The following is an 18,274-nucleotide window of genomic DNA, read 5'->3' on the forward strand; positions in this document are numbered from 1 at the left end:
CGACATCCATAAAGGCACCTGGCTGTCTCCAGATCAGAAAACAAGAAATCAAATTGATCATGTTGTGATAGATGGAAGACACTCATCGAGCGTGTTGGATGTACGATCGTTCCGAGGCGCAAACATTGATTCGGACCACTACCTTGTTGCACCAAAGGTACGTACCCGTCTAAACGTAGCAAACAAAGTGCGAACAGACACAACACGGAAGTTGGACATCGGTAAGCTTCAATCACAACAGATAGCCACAGCATATTCCACTCAACTGGGCCAACTGCTTAATGAAAGCACTGCTCGTCCCGATAACATATCAGGACAATGCCAAAACATTACCCACTCCATGCAAACAGCCGCAAAATCCATACTTGGATACCAAAGACCTCAACCAAGGAATCCATGGTATGATCAGGAGTGTCGTGCTGCTACCGAAGAGAAAAATGTGGCATATAGGGCTACTTTACAATCCGTAGCAACGCGTAGCCCACGAGAGAGATACAGGGAGAAAAGGAGAGAGGAGAAACGTCTTTTTCGCAGGAAAAAGAGAGAGATGGAAAAGCGGAAGTGTGAAAAAATCGAGATGTACAGGAGTCAGAATGAAGTCCGAAAATTCTACCAAAGAGTCAAGCATCAAACTGATGGCTTTGGTACAGGCACATCCTCCTGTAGAGACCAGCAAGATAATTTGGTAACTGATACAGATACTTAGGATATAGAAAGAACATTTTTCAAATCTGTTGGTATCCAATAGCAGTGAAGACGACGAAGATACCACAGTCCCAATCCCAGAAGATGGTATTGAATGTATACCGCCCAGCCAAGATGAGGTAAGGACAGCAATAAATCGGCTGAAGAATAATAAGGCAGCAGGGGCTGATGGCTTACCAGCCGAGCTGTTCAAAATCGGAGGCGACACGCTGATAAGGTGTATTCATCAGCTAGTTAGCACCATCTGGCAGGAAGAACGAGTACCTGACGATTGGAACCTGAGTATCCTGTGCCCCGTTAACAAGAAGGGAGATAAGACTGTATGCTCTAACTATAGCGGCATAAGTCTACTCCCTATTGCCTACAAGATCGTGTCAGGGATATTGTGCGAACGACTAAAGTCTATGGTCAACGAGATAATTGGACCATACCAATGCGGCTTTAGACCTGGCAAGTTCACCATTGACCAGATATTAACCCTGCGGCAAATCCTGGAGAAGACCCAAGAGATGCAGACCGACACCTACCACCTTTTTGTTGATTATAAAGCAGCCTTCGACAGTCCCCTCCGATTAAAGGTATTCCATGCAATGTCTGAATTTGGTATCCCCGCAAAACGCATCCGGCTTTGTAAGATGACTTTAACTGATACTAGGTCCTCAGTTAAAATTGGAAAGAACCTCTCTGAAGAATTTTGTACCAAAAGAGGTTTCACACAAAGAGACAGCCTTTCGTGTGACCTATTCAACATTTTGCTGGAAAAGGTAATACGAGATGCAAATGTCAAAAGAAATGGCACAATTTACACCAATAGCCACATGTTAGGAAGGTCGAAGCAGAATCTGCGAAAGTGGGTCTGGCGGTAAACGGCGAAAAGACCAAATTGATGGTGTCGACGCGCAAAGCGTCCATAGAGCTCGGACCAACTGTGGAAGTTGGTACCTACAATTTTGAGGTAATTTGAGGTTAAAGACTTCGTCTACCTCGGCACTGTCATAAACACAAAAACATCAGTTGTGAAATAAGAAGAAGAATTGTATTGGCCAACAGATGCTACTATGGTTTAAGTAAGCAATTTAAAAACAAAGCCACATCTCGTCAAACAAAAATAACATACAAAACGCTGATACTACCCGTGCTAATGTATGGCGCAAGCAGATAAAGCAGATAAGGAAAATTCTTCGAAAGATCTAAGGGCCGATTTGCGTTGACGGTGAATATCGACGTCGTATGAATCACGAGCTATATCAGCTATACAAAGACATGAATATAGTTAAACGTATCGAGATGCAACAATTGCGTTGGCTAGGCCATATCATAAGAATGAACGATGATGAATCCGCTAAAAAGGCGTATGAATACATGCCACATGGCGGAGCGCGTACAATCGGCAGGCCTTTGATAGAGCATACAAGTGGATGAAGAAATGAAATAGCGCGGTATTCCAGAAAGCGAAGCGAATAACAGAGAGAATTGGAGATCTTTTCTTAGTTCGGTCTATGGAACAAATGTTCTGTAATGGGTCAGCTAAGTAAGTAAGATATGATGTTGTAAAAAGGTCATAACCCTCGTTTGCATAAATGTTGAAGGTATAAATAGGAATTATTAAGCTACTTTTTACGGGTAGTTAAGTCCGATCATCAGGCTTATTTAATATCAAACCTCACTGTTGAATGACCTTCGCCTTAAAAATACAAAAAATAAAATGATTTCAGCAAGAGCTTGCCTGAGATTTGAAACTGGGCCTCCGACAACCGAGTGACATGGTTGCCGGCGTCTCAGTATTATAAGCCACCATCAAATTGTCAAAACTTCAGATGATCAAATCTTCTGATACAGAAGGACAAATAAATAAAGGTGGAAAACCCCTATCATAGTATTTGAGATAATGCAATGGTTTACTAGCCAAGTCAGACTATAGCGAAGGTTTGGAGTTAAATAACTGGCATTATTTGGTACATATATACAATTTTCGAATGATGTATATAAGAGAATTAATTCAAATATCAGTATTAAATTACCTGCGCCTTAATAAGACAAAAATAAAACTAAGTTCGACACTTAAGGGACGAAACTTGAGTAAATAAGGTAAACAAAATCTGTTATTTATGCCCTATTTCTTTTTGTAACTTTTGGGGAAAAAGTATTTTTTTTAAGACGATTTTCATTTACAGATGACTACGCAGCTAATTTTGTGTGCAAATTAATGTTTCATTTATTTAATTATACAAAACACCAAAATTAATCATTATGATTTTCAATCGTCACTCATTCACATTTTCGAAAAATCATCGAATTCATTACCAACCCCTACGTACACACATTAAAAGATGACTGATGTTTTTTTTTTTTGTTCAGCTTAAAGAGATATGAATGGGGATTCATTAAAAATCACAAAATTGCATTGTATTCATCGGAAATGGCTTTGTTTAGAAATATGTTTTTTTTTTCTTTATTTGCCATTTTAGCAATTTCTTTCTGTGCACATTTGGTGTTAAACTTAGATGTTGATGATGGCTGGATGGTCATTTTTGCGACATAATTATTGCGTTTGTTTTAAATGGATACCCCCTATTTAGCTTGCAGTCAGTCAGTCGGTCAATCCATTACGTCAGTCATTGTTATTAAGGTATGTGTAAATAAAAAAGTAGTATTTTTTCCTTTGGGCAAAAATGCGCAAATATGTGGGCTTTTAATTAACTATTTGTCTAAGGTTATGGTCAACAAAAATTGTTTTAACAATCGACTTTCTGTTTGGTTCCAGGTGACGTATAAATAATGACGTTACGTATGTTGAGGGAGGTTATGCTACTATAAGGGTACCTTTGTTTACATTAAAATTTAAATTTACTTGAGGTACCTATATTTACATATATTTTACTTTAAATAAATCATATTTTACTTTAAAGATGTTTGTTAGAATAATAAGCAGTTTGGTATATTATATGTATGAAATTTTATTTTATTTTAGAAAATAGTATATTAACGTTAAACTTCTCGATTTTGAAAGTAATATTTTGGACTGCCTAAAATTTCTAATTAACAAGAAAATATATGTTTAAAATAATAATAGTAATAATAATAATATAAATCAATCAATATATAAAAAATTACAGATATTCTCATCTGTTATTCAAAGAACACTTTCAACTTTATTCAGAAAAATTACTGATACTAAAAATTTAACAAACACTTCTTTCACAAAACTTTGACGTTAACATTCCAAACCGGATACTGTTACCAAACATTACCCCATCACTGAAATGGTGGCATAGAGTACAATTTGACACAGATACCTTGTTGGGAATACAGTGGCACTCAATCTATGGGTATTTCAAACATAAAGTCTAACAAAATAAAACAAAACAAAAACACAGAGTGTTGAGTAACATTCAGGTTGTCCGAAGAATTAATATGTCTGTTGATTCACTGCACACAGCATCACACTAAGCTACACACACGCAATACATTGCAACTTAAGAGTAAGATTTAACACATGATGGTTTATCCTGTAGCAACATTGGTTTGATTAACAAATCAATGCAACTCTGGTCAATTACTCTTTATTCCCAGAAGAGCTTAAAGTTTAAGTCTTCAACTCTTAAGAGTATTCCCCAAAAAGGGGAAGCCCAAAACAAGTGAGAAACAGTCAATGGAAATCAATCTCTGGAAAGAGTATTTTCATGCGGAGTTTGAGAGTTTAGTGCGAGCCAAAAGAGACCATCAATCAAATGCGCGCGCTTTCTGTAAAAAACCGGGTACTCATATCTATTTCATTGCTATCTTATAACTTGCAAACATATTTTTTTCTTTTACGCTTACAATGGTTAAGTGTATGTGCATGTATGAGTAACGTTGTTGTTGTTTTTTTTTAAACTTATAATTATGTCATATTTGTTTCGAGTACCAGCAAAGGAGAAGACGACGGTGATGATGATGAACAAATGACACCTTTTTGACGCACAAATACATTCACAAAGAAACGAATGCGAAGATAAGGCAGTTAGGATTTGGAAACAGTGTTGCCATGTCATTTGAAGAAGAAATGGGGGAAATTAAGAAGTGCGTAAAAGATGACGAGTCAGAAAGTATCAGAGGGCATGATCGACACAAAGAAGGACCTTAATATAATTAAATTTAATGGAATTTCATCATTTGCGTTGGAAAGATCAGAAGAGGTAGCCTCAATGGTAACTACGGTACAAAAGTTTTTCTTTAGGGGTGACCCCCAGTTGTAAAGCCCAATAACTTTTTGCTTTGGATATGTTTTTATCTGAAAGAGCACATTTTAATCCAATAGGTGGAAAGTTTCTTACCCCCAGAGAAGACTTAATACCACATTTCAGCCATTTTGGCGGGATATTGAGGCCGCAACCTTCAAAATACCAGAAATCCGTAGGTACCGTGCTATGTGGGCTATATGAAGAAGTCGACCTATACCGACAAATTTCAGGTGTAAAGTTTTATACCCCAAACGAAGACTTAGTGCCAAATTTCGGTGGGATATTGATGCCACAACCTTCAAAATACCGGAAATCGGGATGTACCGTTCTATGGGGGTTACATGAAGACGTGGACCTATACCGACAAATTTCAGGTGGAAAGTTTTATACCACCAACGAAGACTTAATACCAAATGTCAGTCATTTCGGTGGGATATTGGAGCTACAACATTAAAAATACCGAAAATCAGAAGGTACCGTTCAATGGGGGCTATATGAAGACGTGGACCTTTACTGACAAATTTCAGGTGGAAATTTTCATACCCTAACGAAGACTTAATACAAAATGTCAGTCATTTCGGTGGGATCTTTATACCACAAATCCTTAAATATATTTTTACATATGCTCATATGTAAAAATATGCACAATATGCAAAATATGCAAACATTTGTGGTCTAATTCGTTTTATTTTGTGATAAAACGAGTTTCTGTCTAATCAAATTTTCTCTACGACCATCCTTAGTCTAAAATACAACTTGTAGTAGTCTTAGGCTATGAAGTTGGACAGATGCTTCATTCTGTGGATCACCAGTCCCCGACTATTTGACTTCAATTGGTAGTAGCCTTGGGTACGAATTCGGCAGGGGCTTTATTTTGTGGGCTTGAGTTGGAACCGATTTCAAAATGTCATTTCAAGAAAAACTCACAACAACTTTTTCCTTTTCAACACTCGTATCTCAGGCAGTATTGTACCGATCGGATATCAAGCTTGATTCGGTGATAAAAGATTTTTTGATAGGTTTTCTGGTGAAACAAAGAGTTCAACATTACCTTTGAAAAAGAGTTTAGATACCTCAGTATTATGTTTGCTGAACGACTGAACTTCAATGTTCAATACTTATATCCCCTTTTGTACAGTGTTTACTGATGATTTGCAGATTTTGCTGGGGTCAGTGTCTTTTGACTTGGATGTGGTACATAGAGCTACCTTCGTTAAGAAACTGCTGCTATCAGATGTTGATTGGCTCACTGCATCTAATATTACTGCGGATTTTAAGGGGGCAAAAGGAACTCGTAGATGAGTGCCTTGTGTCTATGTCCCAGACAAGATGGGCTGCGAGTAGTTATGAATTCTGAATTCTTGAATTCTTTTATTAAAGACGTGCCCTTTGTATGGGATCGTTTAGACTTTGTCTGTGCCTTAGCTTTGTACTGACGAGAAATGTTTCTCCCTGATACAGAAAGGCAACGCTGTATCAGGGAGGCTTGTCAGAATCTCCGGACTGTGGTTGTATTAGGAGATCTGAGAACTTCATACCCATACTGTGTCGGTGCACTCGGCTCGGTCCGGAACGTATATCCGATTGTCGTGGGTGCTATCAGTCCCGAACTGAGTTGGTCAAATCTTGTCCGGTTGATACAGCCTTTGATCGGTTGACAATCACAGCTAGAAATGTTGTCGTGGTAATACTATTGTAGCCATTGGTTACGAAGCCTGGCCGAAGCTACGTTCTGTGAGTTACCAGTCTCGCACTCTAGAACTTTATTTGGGGTTTTGGTCTCATTCGCCTCAGGTGTTGTTGGGGTTTCTGGTTGTTTAGGTTTAATCCCTGCTTCTGTTTGGGTCTGCTTATTGTCTACCTGACCCATTTGAGGTATCTCGGCTTCATTATTCAGATCGTCGATAGCTTTTAAATATAACGCCTGTATCTCTCGCATCATGAATAGGATATCCTTGTGGATGTTATTTTTCGATTTAACGAACTGTGAAATTGTTCTTCTGAGCCTCCTTATTTTTTCACTTCCAGGACTTTTATTTTTAGATGCTTTTTCACCTGCAAGTAGACCCGAGCATCCTCTTAGTGGGGTTTCTTCAACCTCTATATTTTTTATCTTGTCTTTGTCTGTTTTTTGTACACAAAATAGTTTTCGTGGTCCCAACTCAAACCCACTATCTCCGCCCGTGAAATGTGCAGTCACGTTAAGATCCCATTGGTCCCTATTTCTAGTTCCATGCGAGGGTTGACTAGAGACCCTTATGAAATCTGCCGTACAGAGCCAGATCCGTGTTTATCGGGAACGTACATACGAACCTACACTGCCAAATTAATGGGACGAGCATTGAATGTATTTTGAGGCTTACCTTAGCCTGAAAGTCATTTCTGTAAGGATGCACCCCGACATACCCCGGTTCCAGAATACCACTATGTGTCAGACGCTACTGGATTTATTTGTAAAATACACTTCCGAAAATGGCATGGGTATTTGCGAAAGTAGACGGGACGGTTTGTCAGCAAGTTTACATCTTTCTCGCCTTGACGGCTCAAACTCTGGTGCACCATTGGACGGGAGCAGAAATATTATGTATCGGCAAGCGCCGCTTTGGAATTACGTAGAGAGTTTTTAGAGAGTGGTTGCCCACCTCAGAGCTTTCAGGTGTATCTCGCAGACACCAATTTAAAGATCCACTGTACGGGATTCACTACCCTCTTGGTAGGGGAATCAGGTCTATCTATCACCAGAAAAAAGTCTCCGGTGAGACTTCTTAGTTGACGCTACTACCAGTTTTAATTCCATAGAAATCGGGACTCGTCACCCAGTGCGTGATATGTTAGGTACGATCAATGAATAGGTAGATTGTACCACAAGTGTTCCAATGATGGAGCAGTCTAATCACCGGACTATGTGACGTCGGTGTGGGGGTCTGCGTGATAATCAATATGATTAGTTTTTAATTGATACACTCTCCTTCGTATCGGAGTAGTAGCTATCCTTTTGTGGAGAAACAAGTAACTTATAGTTTAAATGGTAATAACTTCGGCTGCGCAGCTCGGCAGAGGCTACATTCTGTGGGTCGTCAGTAGATAGCGGAATTTTATGCAAACCCTATTTTTGGTCCGATTTATTTCAAAATTTGGGACTGGGCGGGAGGTACCGTTCTAGGGGGGGCTATATGAAGACGTGGACTTATACCGACAAATTTCAGGTGGAAAATTGTATGCCCCTAACGAAGACTTAATACTAAATGTCAGTCATTCCAGTGCCATGTTGAGACCACAACCTTCAAAATATCGGAAATCGGAAGGTACAGTTCTATGGGGGCTATATGAAGACGTGGACCTATGCGGACTATTTCCAGGTATAAAGTTTCATACCCCTAACGAAGACTTAAGACCAAATTTCAGCCATTTCGGTGGGATATTTATACCACAAATCCTTGTATATATTTTTACATATCGCTCATTTACTCAAAGAGTGGCATAAATCAAAAAATGAGTTTTCTGAGTTAGCTCTATTAGTTCTATTTTTTCTACGACTTTTACTTTATTTTGTGTCAAATTTTCATACTGATATCTCTAAATCTCGACGAGTTACAGCTCATTTACTACGAGCTTTGCATAATTCAACACAAACGTTTTTTTAGTTTATGAAGCACTTGAACACTTCAAACATGCTTGATCTTGCACAGAAATTTAGCACTGGTATCTGGCTAGCTGTTTGCAAAATATGGTCCAAGTATTTATTTTAGTTGTTGTGTAATAATCTTTTTAAGTGGAGAAGTCAAATTTCAATCGCAAACTTAAAACGCGTTTTTCTCGAAACTGGATTTTTCGAGATGTGTCATTCTGTGAGTAAATGAGCGATATGGTTTTGCATATGCTCATATGTAAAAATATGCACGATATGCAAAATATGCAAACATTTTTGGGCCTAATTCGTTTTATTTTGTGATAAAACGAGTTTCTGTTTAATCAGATTCTCTCTGCGACCATTCTAACCATATATGCATTTGCATAGGATTCCGCTTTCTAGTCATCAGTCGCGGATTCTTAAAATACAACTTGTGGTAGTCTTAGTCTGTGGATCACCAGTCCCCGAATATTTTACTTCAAGTGGTAGTAAGCATGGCTAAGAATTCGGCAGGACCTTTATTTTGTGGGTCACCAGTCCCGAATTATTCGAAGTTAAACAGGTAATCCGAAGCTTGAAGTGATTCTATATTACAATACCGCGAGAATCAGGAGCCCCTGAGTCTTGATTATCTAGCCTGGCAGTTGGCGCAGGCCGCTATTGAGAGCATCACGGTGGCGGTGTCTTATAACCAAATCGCGGGTAGAGTTTTTTACCGTATGTGGAGTTGTATTATCAACCGTGTGCCTGACCCCAGAAAGATTGGAGCTTTAGATAAACTCCCCCGCATACGAAGGTTGTAAACACGCCCATATTCCTAGGCACAAATTGGTTGGTACTCACACTTCGTAGTTGGGACGCCGATGGACGCATTGTTTGAGTCCGGTGTTAATAGCACCGTGGGATTAGACTGAAAGACAGATACCCACGTTAATCTCGGCATATCTGTCCGCACTTCCACAGCGTAAAGTAAGATTGACCACGAGTTGTTGGCAGAGGCACGTCCGCCTTGCACGCAGAAAGTCTGCGGATCAATCCCTGGCCAGAACAACAAAAATTTCGGCGGCGGCAAATCCCTCATGAGTATTTCACCCACGAAAAACTTCTCTACAAGTTATGTCGGAAGACACGTCGTTTGGACTCGGCGATAAAAAATAATTCCCATATCTTTGAGCCATTATGAATCGGCGTACACTCATTGATATGAGAAGTCTTCCTTGCCTCTTTGGGGATGTTGTGGGAACATATGTATGTATATGTTCAAATTAATTTCATGATCGATCGTACAGCTCAGATCAAGAGTTATCACCGTAAAGCTATGTTTGTGGAAGTGGCAGCTAGAAATGTTGTGAAGGTAAATGCTACCGGCGAAGGAAGTTAACTTGGATCGTGGAATACTCTATAAGTAGAGGATTCAGAATTAAAAATATTTGCGCTACCAAAACTGATTCACTGATACCTGTTTACAGTTTGTGGAAAATAAGTCGTAAATAGTGTTCATCATGTTGGAGTTAACCGCAAGTTTGTAAGTCGATTGTATTAAAAAAACACCAGCAACGTATTCTATTTTAATTAATTTTTATTACCTGACTTCTTAAAAAAATAATTTCTCATATAGGTTAATTATATATCTGTATATGATATATTTAAAATAACATTTATTACAATTCTTTAATTTGATTGGATAGGTTTCCAACTTCCTACTATGATAATTTAATGTTTTTTATTGGTTTAGATACTCCATATATGATTCAGGTATTCTTAATATTAAAACACTTTTTCGTATATTGATTTTAAATTAAATGAGAACGATTGCGGAAATAAGTACCGCCAATACAAATGAAAGTGAATTTAATGGTCGCCTAAATTGGTTTCTTCCTATTTATGGTGATTATTTGTAATACAGGTTTATTTTATCGATTCTGACTCAGCACCAGCACCATATTCGGCAACCATGTAAGTGTTTGTGAGTTTGAAAAAAACATTTCAAATTATCGTCAATCATTTGTATGTTATTGGGGTTATTATACTTCCTAAGTCATCGGGTTATTGCCCCCTTGTGTGTCTGTATTGTTTTTAGATCTTCAAACTACCATTTGAATTTGAATAATTTATAAGATTTATTTTATATTCACACAACAAAAATACCTTTGAATTGATTTGATTTGAAACAATTTGTAATTAATTATATGACATTTTAACAATAGACAGATATTCTGATCTAAACTTAGTTTGTATTAAATGTGATCACTGATCAACATTGATCCAAACGCTAATAGTATGTTTACAATAGGGCTTTTGTGCAGAGTTAACCTCCTTTAAGAATATTTATTTGACACTTTAAAAAAGGATATTCTATTGTGAATAATGTATTTAAGTTTGTCAAGTTGAAGCTTAGTCAAACTAAGAATGTAAATGCATAATTCGTAGATTTTGAAGCCGCTTTCGTATAGTGCGTATAGAACTCTTGATCTACAAACATGAACAATATTAGGGTGGGGCGATTTGCATGGGAGAAAAATATATTAATGGGCGTTTCGCGTTTCTGATTCTTGAGATTGTGGTGAGCAAAAAAGTCCACTAGACCATATGTCTACAGTGAAAATCGAGCTTTCCAATTTTGACATGAACGACTGCATCTCTTTCCGTTGGCCAAAATACAATAATGCTATAAACGGATTTGATATATCATTTATAGGGTTTTCAAGTTTACAATGGTTTTTAGATGAATGAAATCGATAAAAATGTATAAAAGTTAGAAGCAAATCATTGAAATTGCTTCTGAAATAAGGTTATATGTACCATGTAGTGTATAATTACCATACAATAAATAAAATAATTTGTATAAATCATACGCCGATGGCGATAAAATTCCAGAATTTCATAAATATATGACAATAAAATAATAAATGATGGACGAACAATGTTCAAAAATGCTTTTGCTTTGCTAAAATTTCTGACTTAGTATTGGATCGAAAATCTCAATGGCTAGGCTGTTATATGCCAAAATATCAAAAAAAAAAAGTGACAAAGGTCAGATAAAAAAAATTCAAGTAAAAATCAGGAGGCTCGATTTTCACCGTAAACGTATGGCCTGGTGGACTTTTTTGCTCAGTACAATCCCAGGAATCAGAAACGCGAAGCGCCCTTTAAGATGTTCAAATCACCCCATTCAAATATATGTACATACATAAAACCCAAATTCAGCAGTTTGTTCTGGTAACCAACTACCCGAATATTTAGAAACTCGAAATGTCCCAGCTAATTTACCCATACGATATTTTGCTGGAGGCAGATAACCCTAAAGCTCTCCAGAAAATTATTAAAAATGTAGAGCCTGTTTGTGCCAAATGGGGAAAAGAAGTTAACCAGTCAAAATCGGAGATAATGGGCAATAAGAAGGGGAATTCTTTCTGCAGACGAACGAGTGAACAAGTATCTGTCGGTTTTGCCGACACTGGAATTCTCAAATGTTAAATTCCACGTAATTCGGTCCAAAAATGTACCTAAAATCCTTAAAATACCGAAAATCGGGAGGTACCGTTAAATGGGGGATATACCCATACATGGACCTATGTCGACAATTGTTGGTGGATATATTTTTTGACCACTGAGAACCTTAAATTTTAAAAAAGAGGTAGTTCGGTCAACAAATTTAGCTAAAAGCCTCAAAATACCGAAAATCGGGAGGTACCGTTATATTGGGGCTACACCGAAATATGTTGACAATTTCTGGGATACCCAAAAATACACTCGGGTGCGTTCTAGCTCAATTATTGCGGACGCTAGAGTGATTACAATAGACATGTTCTATTTTTAAACAAGTAAGAAAAGCGTTAAATTCGGCCGGGCCGAACTTTTTATACCCTCCACCACCAACTGTATTGAAGTGAATACCAAAAATACCGAAAATTGGGAGATATCGTCCTATGGGGGCTATATGAGGACGTGGACCTATACCGACAAATTTCAGGTGGAAAGTTGTATACCCTTGAGGTCACAACCTTCAAAATACCGAAAAACAAGAGGTACCTTCTATGGGGGCTATATTAAGACGCGGACCTATACCGACACATTTCATATGCGTTTAATACCCCAAAAAAGACCAAATACCAAATTTCGGTGGAATATTGAGGTCAAAATCTTCAAAATACCGAAAATAGGGAATTACCTCTCTGTGGGGGGCTATACTAAGGCGTATATCTGTACCGATAAGTTTCTGGGGAAAGTTGTATACCTCCAACGAAGACTAAATACCAAATATCAGCCATTTCGGTGTATTAATGTAGCCACAACCTTTAAAATACCGAAAATCGGGAGGAACCGTTCAATGGGGGCCATATGAAGGCGTGGACCTATACCTACAAATTTCTGGGGGAAAGTTTTATACCCCCAACGAAGACTAAATACCAAATTTCAGCCATTTGGGTGTGATAATGAGGATAAAACCTTCAAAATACCGAAAATCGGGAGATATCGTCCTGTGGGGGCTTTATCAAAACGTGGACCTATATAAACATTATATGGTAGAAATGTTCTTAGCGTCTGGAACACACAAAATACAAATTTACAAACGATTCTGTGGTCAAATGGGACTAATACATTCAAAATATCTTAAAGTGACGCTTACTATATATCGGGCGTTATATGGGGGCTATACTAAAACGTGGACCTATATAAACAAACTTTGGTAGAAATGTTCTGGAAACACAAAATAAGTAGTTACAACCGATGGTAAAATGGGACAAATATCTTAAAAATCCCTTAAAAAGACGACGCATCACGCGTCACTTTGTATGGGGGCTATACGAAAACGTGGACCTACATAGCCCGCTTTCAATACCAAAAGTCCTACGTACATATAATATATTTTACCAAAATTTCATCCACCTTCTTGAATCTGTTCGGACGCTAGAGTGATTTCCACAGACGGATGGACATGGCTATATCGATGTAGAATTGCACGCCGATCAAGAATATATATAGTTTGTGGGGTCTACAATAATTATTTCGAGTAGTTACAAACGGAATGACAAACTTAGTATACCCCCATCTTATGGTGGAGGGTATAAAAAGTTGAGATCAATTTCTACAGCAGTGTTAATCACCACTGGGCTTGCGAGCCGTGTCTGCGTGAACACACACAATCTCAAGTGTGGTGAGTTTGAACGTTGCTCTAACCACCGATCATCTTCTTTGTTTTAGCAATGAATTAACGCACAACCCTGCCAGCAATTGGAAGTGAGTTTCGCACTCCCTCGCCTAAGAGGTCTCTCCGGAGACACGCCAAGGTTATCGTTGGTGAAATACACCAACAATTTCTACAGCTTTATTGTGATTACGTTTTATCGCGTATGCCGACACTTCGGAGTGACCTCTGAGTGACTTCCAAGGCGATTGTTTACATTTACTTAATGATTCAACACATTTGAACAAATATAGAACATTTTCTTTCTGATGATTATATGAGGCGGTGGTGCAGTGGTAAGCATACTCGTTTTGCACTCTGAAGGTCCGGGTTCACTTCCCAAGTCAGGCAACAAACCATCACATTTTTAACATGACAAAATTAATGTAGGCGGAAATTGCAAAGAATAACTTCTCTAAAAGAGAAGAAAACTAAAAAAATAAATAAAAATAAAAAATTAAAGATTTAAATAAAAATAAATAGAAAAATTATTTATTTTTTATTTCTAGAACTATCGCGGAAATGATCTTCTAGAAGTGTCGCTGGAGTGACTTCCAAGACGACAGCCGTGGTTCATTTCTTCACAACGGAGGTCACTTCAGGGTGACTTCTGCGACTATCGCCGCGACTGTTTTCATCGCCCTGGGCGACACGCCTAAGTCATTTCCGCGATAGTTTTTGCTTGCAGGGACGATGTTTATCTAGAGAGGGATAGATAATCTCGTGTGTGTGCCCAACACAAACGCAGCGGTTGAATTTGTTGTTGCTGGTGAACACTGTTCTACAGGCCACATTCTGCTCCCTGCTGGATTTGAACATGGGAACATCTGAGTACGAACTGTAAGGGTTGTGTTTAAACACATACATCTCTTCGTAATTTAGCTAACAAAAGCCCATGTGCCGACGGTGAGCATTGAAGCCACAACTGTAGGTGTTGTAGTCGGACATACAGGCTCGGTGCGACCGTACTCATTACAAAGTAAGCAACTTTGCCTTGTAAAGCGTTTAAAAAAACATAATTACAGCCTACTGGTAATGCAGAAAGTAGCTTCTTTACACAACTTTGGTCTTTGGGCTATTCGGCTCATGAGACTTCATAATTTTTGCTGAGTATTGTTCTCCTTCAAACACTTGTTCCTTTTCACCTACAATCACTGTGACATCAACTTTTACCCCTAGTGAAAACTCCAATCAGATGATGTTTGGTTATAGCTTCCCATCATCTGCTTCGCTAAGACTACATCTTTTCCAATTGGCAACCCTAATTCATTAGAAAGAGATTGAATCAAAGAATGAATGAACTTAACACACAAACAACAAATCACGCTTAAAGTTGGTGGGGTGGGAGAGTGAGAGGAATGTCACAAGGGTAGGAGAAAGGAATTTAGGCAAATTATTGTAGAATTTCTGGCGACAATGGACAAATAACTAACGAACTACGAACCAGACATACAAAGTGAAATAAATGTGTTTGTAAGTATGTGCATAAAAATATGTACGATGTCGTCAATATGTATTAATATTGTGAGACTATGTAGATATGTATGTATGTATCTAAGTCAGTAACTAGAATGCCACGAGTAAGATGTAGTAAATTTGAATTAAATTTTAGTTAAAGAGGCTTATGCTTTTAGTCTGCGACTTGTTGTGGCATAGAATACGGACGGGGTTGGCTGAAAATCTGAGGAAGCATGTTTAGACGTGTGTAGACGTGTGTGTGCGTGTCTCTGTGTGTCCCGTTGTGCATGTTGGAATGGAACGGAAGTTTCTGTTTAACGCTGTTGTGTGTTTTTTCGATAATTCTGAGAGCAACTTTTACTTAATGTTGCCGCAAATGCCGATACCCATCAACCCGTAACTGGGCATAACGAACGAACAACGTCGTTTGTTTTTGTTGTTTGTTTATTGTGTTGCGGCGGTATTGTTCTTATTGTTGTTGGTCATTCGGTTGCTTTGCTTTAATGTGCATTTTAAAATCATACAACAACAATAGGTAAATCGACAAAATTGCGAAAAAAAGACCACATGACAAGAACAGCAAGAGATTTGTTGTTGTAGTGGCGACGGCGACCACGCTGCATCGATGATAACTACTTTTTAGTAGTACCTTTGTTTTTGTTTTTTCACTGGATTCACCAAAGTTTGAATCGAACCGACGTTATAACGAAATGGCTAATGCCAGCCACTCAATATCTACTTGGATTGGTTACTCATACACTACCAACCGATGAAGAAAAAGCTAAATGCAACAACAATAACTATGGAGAATGCAGCAGCAACAACAAACGACAATTGCAAAAACCACAATAAGTTTAAGAAACAAACATTTCTTAACATACTTTTTTTGTTGCTGTTGTTGTTGGAGATGATTTTTTTCACACTTTTTTATATTTCATTCTTTAGTTGCCGTTTTTGCTGTATTTTTTGTTTTTTCTCTATTCAGCAAAAATAATTATTATTCCCTTTAGTTAAAGAACTCTTAGCAATTTTCACACATTTCTTTTCAATTTATTTTTTTGCCAGGTTTAGATACAACTAAATAAACAACACTAAACACACTTTGGAGAAGATATTTTATATTAGCACCGCCAGTACGCTGGAAACAAATGTCAAAACACAATTTTCATTTCATTACGCAAATATAGATTTTTTCGGATTTTTCTTGTTGTAGCTTTTATTTACATTAATTTATCCTGTGTAAGGAGAAGTAGTTGGTTTTTGTTGTTCTAGTGGGTTTTTTGTTGTTGTTTTAGGAATATCTCGGTGTGTAAAAATTGTTATATTCTTTTATTATTTTTCTTTTTTTGGCCAGACACAACCCAAAGCAAAATTCAAACTAAATCCAACTGCTCATTTCACGAGAGCAGAAACCCGTAGAGTCCAAGACAAAACTATCTCAACAACATTCACCAACCTACCAACCACATGGTTTGGTCACTGAACCACACATCGTCGATTCAGGCGACAGCCATTATTTTCCAACGCTCTTTCCTTTTACTCAGTGAATGGTGAATGCATTACTCTCTGTGTATTCTCTGTTCATGGCTCTCAGAGTATCCGAATATCCACATGCCACATAACAGCACAAAAAAACATTCACTCGTGACTACCAGATAGTTATTTATGTAGATATTTATTTATCCACACCACACATTGTTTCTATGCATGACGTCTTGCCTGTTTGGCTGACTGACTGGCATTCACATTGAACGCCAACAAAATTCAGACGAAACACAAAAAAAGAAAGGTGAGACCGACCCCCTTCACAAAGATAATGGAAAAGAGTTGGGTATCTTTTTTGTCTCTTCCTGTTGTTACTCTCAAACATCCCAAAGCTTTTTGTTGTAGTATCCCTCCGCCCCTGAAATACTCACCATGTAATCGATTTGTAAACAAATGTATCAATTTAGCGATTTTATCAGTTGTGTGAATTCGTGATTTTCACAATTGTTGTTATCTAATAAAACTTACGATGTCGGTACATCATCACATTTGGAAACGAGAAAAAAACTATATTTAGCACACAAAACGACATAATAAATCATATGAATTTTTAACGTAATTTATGTTCACTCTTCTGCTTTAAAAAAGGGGCCAATACATACATAAATATATGTATATTTTGTACGTCAAGATTATGGACCGTTTCCAAGAAGAGAGATGAAACAAACAAATTGCCAAAATATGAACTTTGCTCTTGCCAAAAAATATTGCATACATATATCAACAGTGGAGGGCAAAACATATTTTTTCAAGAACATAATAAACATCTGACAGATCTTTAACCAATTTTATCGGAAAAGATGTATGGATTACATATAGACGCAGTTTTACCCATATTTTCTTTTGCTAATTAATTTTCTTATAAGGCAAACGAGGGTGTTTTGGAACTGCCAAAATGAGTCATGACTACGACTAGGTAATATTCCGATGATTCTATAATTCTCCTGTCATAATCTTAGCCAGAACGGCTAAGGTTTTGCTTAATTAATGGGACAGTGTAATTTTTTAAGAAAAAAAGAAATCTAAGAAGCTTATAGATATATGGGTGCCATCGTGGTGCAATGGTATACACACCACACCACCACACTGAAGGTTGCGCGTTCGATTCCCCGGCCAGGCAACATAAAATTTTCAACGGTGGAAAAATACCCCTCAGTGTAATGTTGGCGACATTTCCTAAGTATTTCAGCCATGTAAAATTTTTCTGCAAGTGGTGTTTTAAGTCACGCAGTTCGGACTTGGCGATAAACAGTAGCTCCCATATCTTTGAGTAATATGAATCGGGTATGACAGAAGTCTCCATTGTCCCGTCTGCAATGTTTGTGGAAAATTAATATACAGTGAGTGTCAAAAATATTCGGTTTTGAATTTTGCCAATAATAACATAGACTAATGAATTTATAGACGAAGAGATTGTAGTGTGCTTCTTTTTTGTAGGTGTCGCCCGTATGCAAAGTGCCTAATCTTTTCACACAATTGCACAATGTTTTGAGGCAAATTACAATATTTTTTTGGATTTGTTTA

At 37.8% G+C, this 18,274-nt stretch overlaps 1 protein-coding gene across 12 annotated transcripts in view; it reads right to left on the bottom strand.

Moving 5' to 3' along the window:
• Window positions 1-16,686, bottom strand: part of LOC141390114 (very long chain fatty acid elongase AAEL008004) — a 150,309-nt gene extending 133,623 nt beyond the window's left edge. For 7 of the 12 annotated variants that reach the window (XM_073962725.1, XM_073962694.1, XM_073962740.1 and 4 more), the window contains exon 1: window positions 16,430-16,670. The gene's annotated coding sequence lies outside the window, so the exon portion shown is untranslated. Of the gene's footprint in view, window positions 1-16,429 lie in introns of all 12 variants that reach the window. The other 5 variants (XM_073962719.1, XM_073962702.1, XM_073962733.1 and 2 more) reach the window with 3 other exon arrangements.
• Window positions 16,687-18,274: the final 1,588 nt, after the last annotated feature.

The sequence above is a fragment of the Musca autumnalis genome, unplaced genomic scaffold (assembly GCF_047663935.1).
Source record: "Musca autumnalis isolate F117 unplaced genomic scaffold, ASM4766393v1 scaffold_1, whole genome shotgun sequence".
Taxonomy (NCBI): domain Eukaryota; kingdom Metazoa; phylum Arthropoda; class Insecta; order Diptera; family Muscidae; genus Musca; species Musca autumnalis.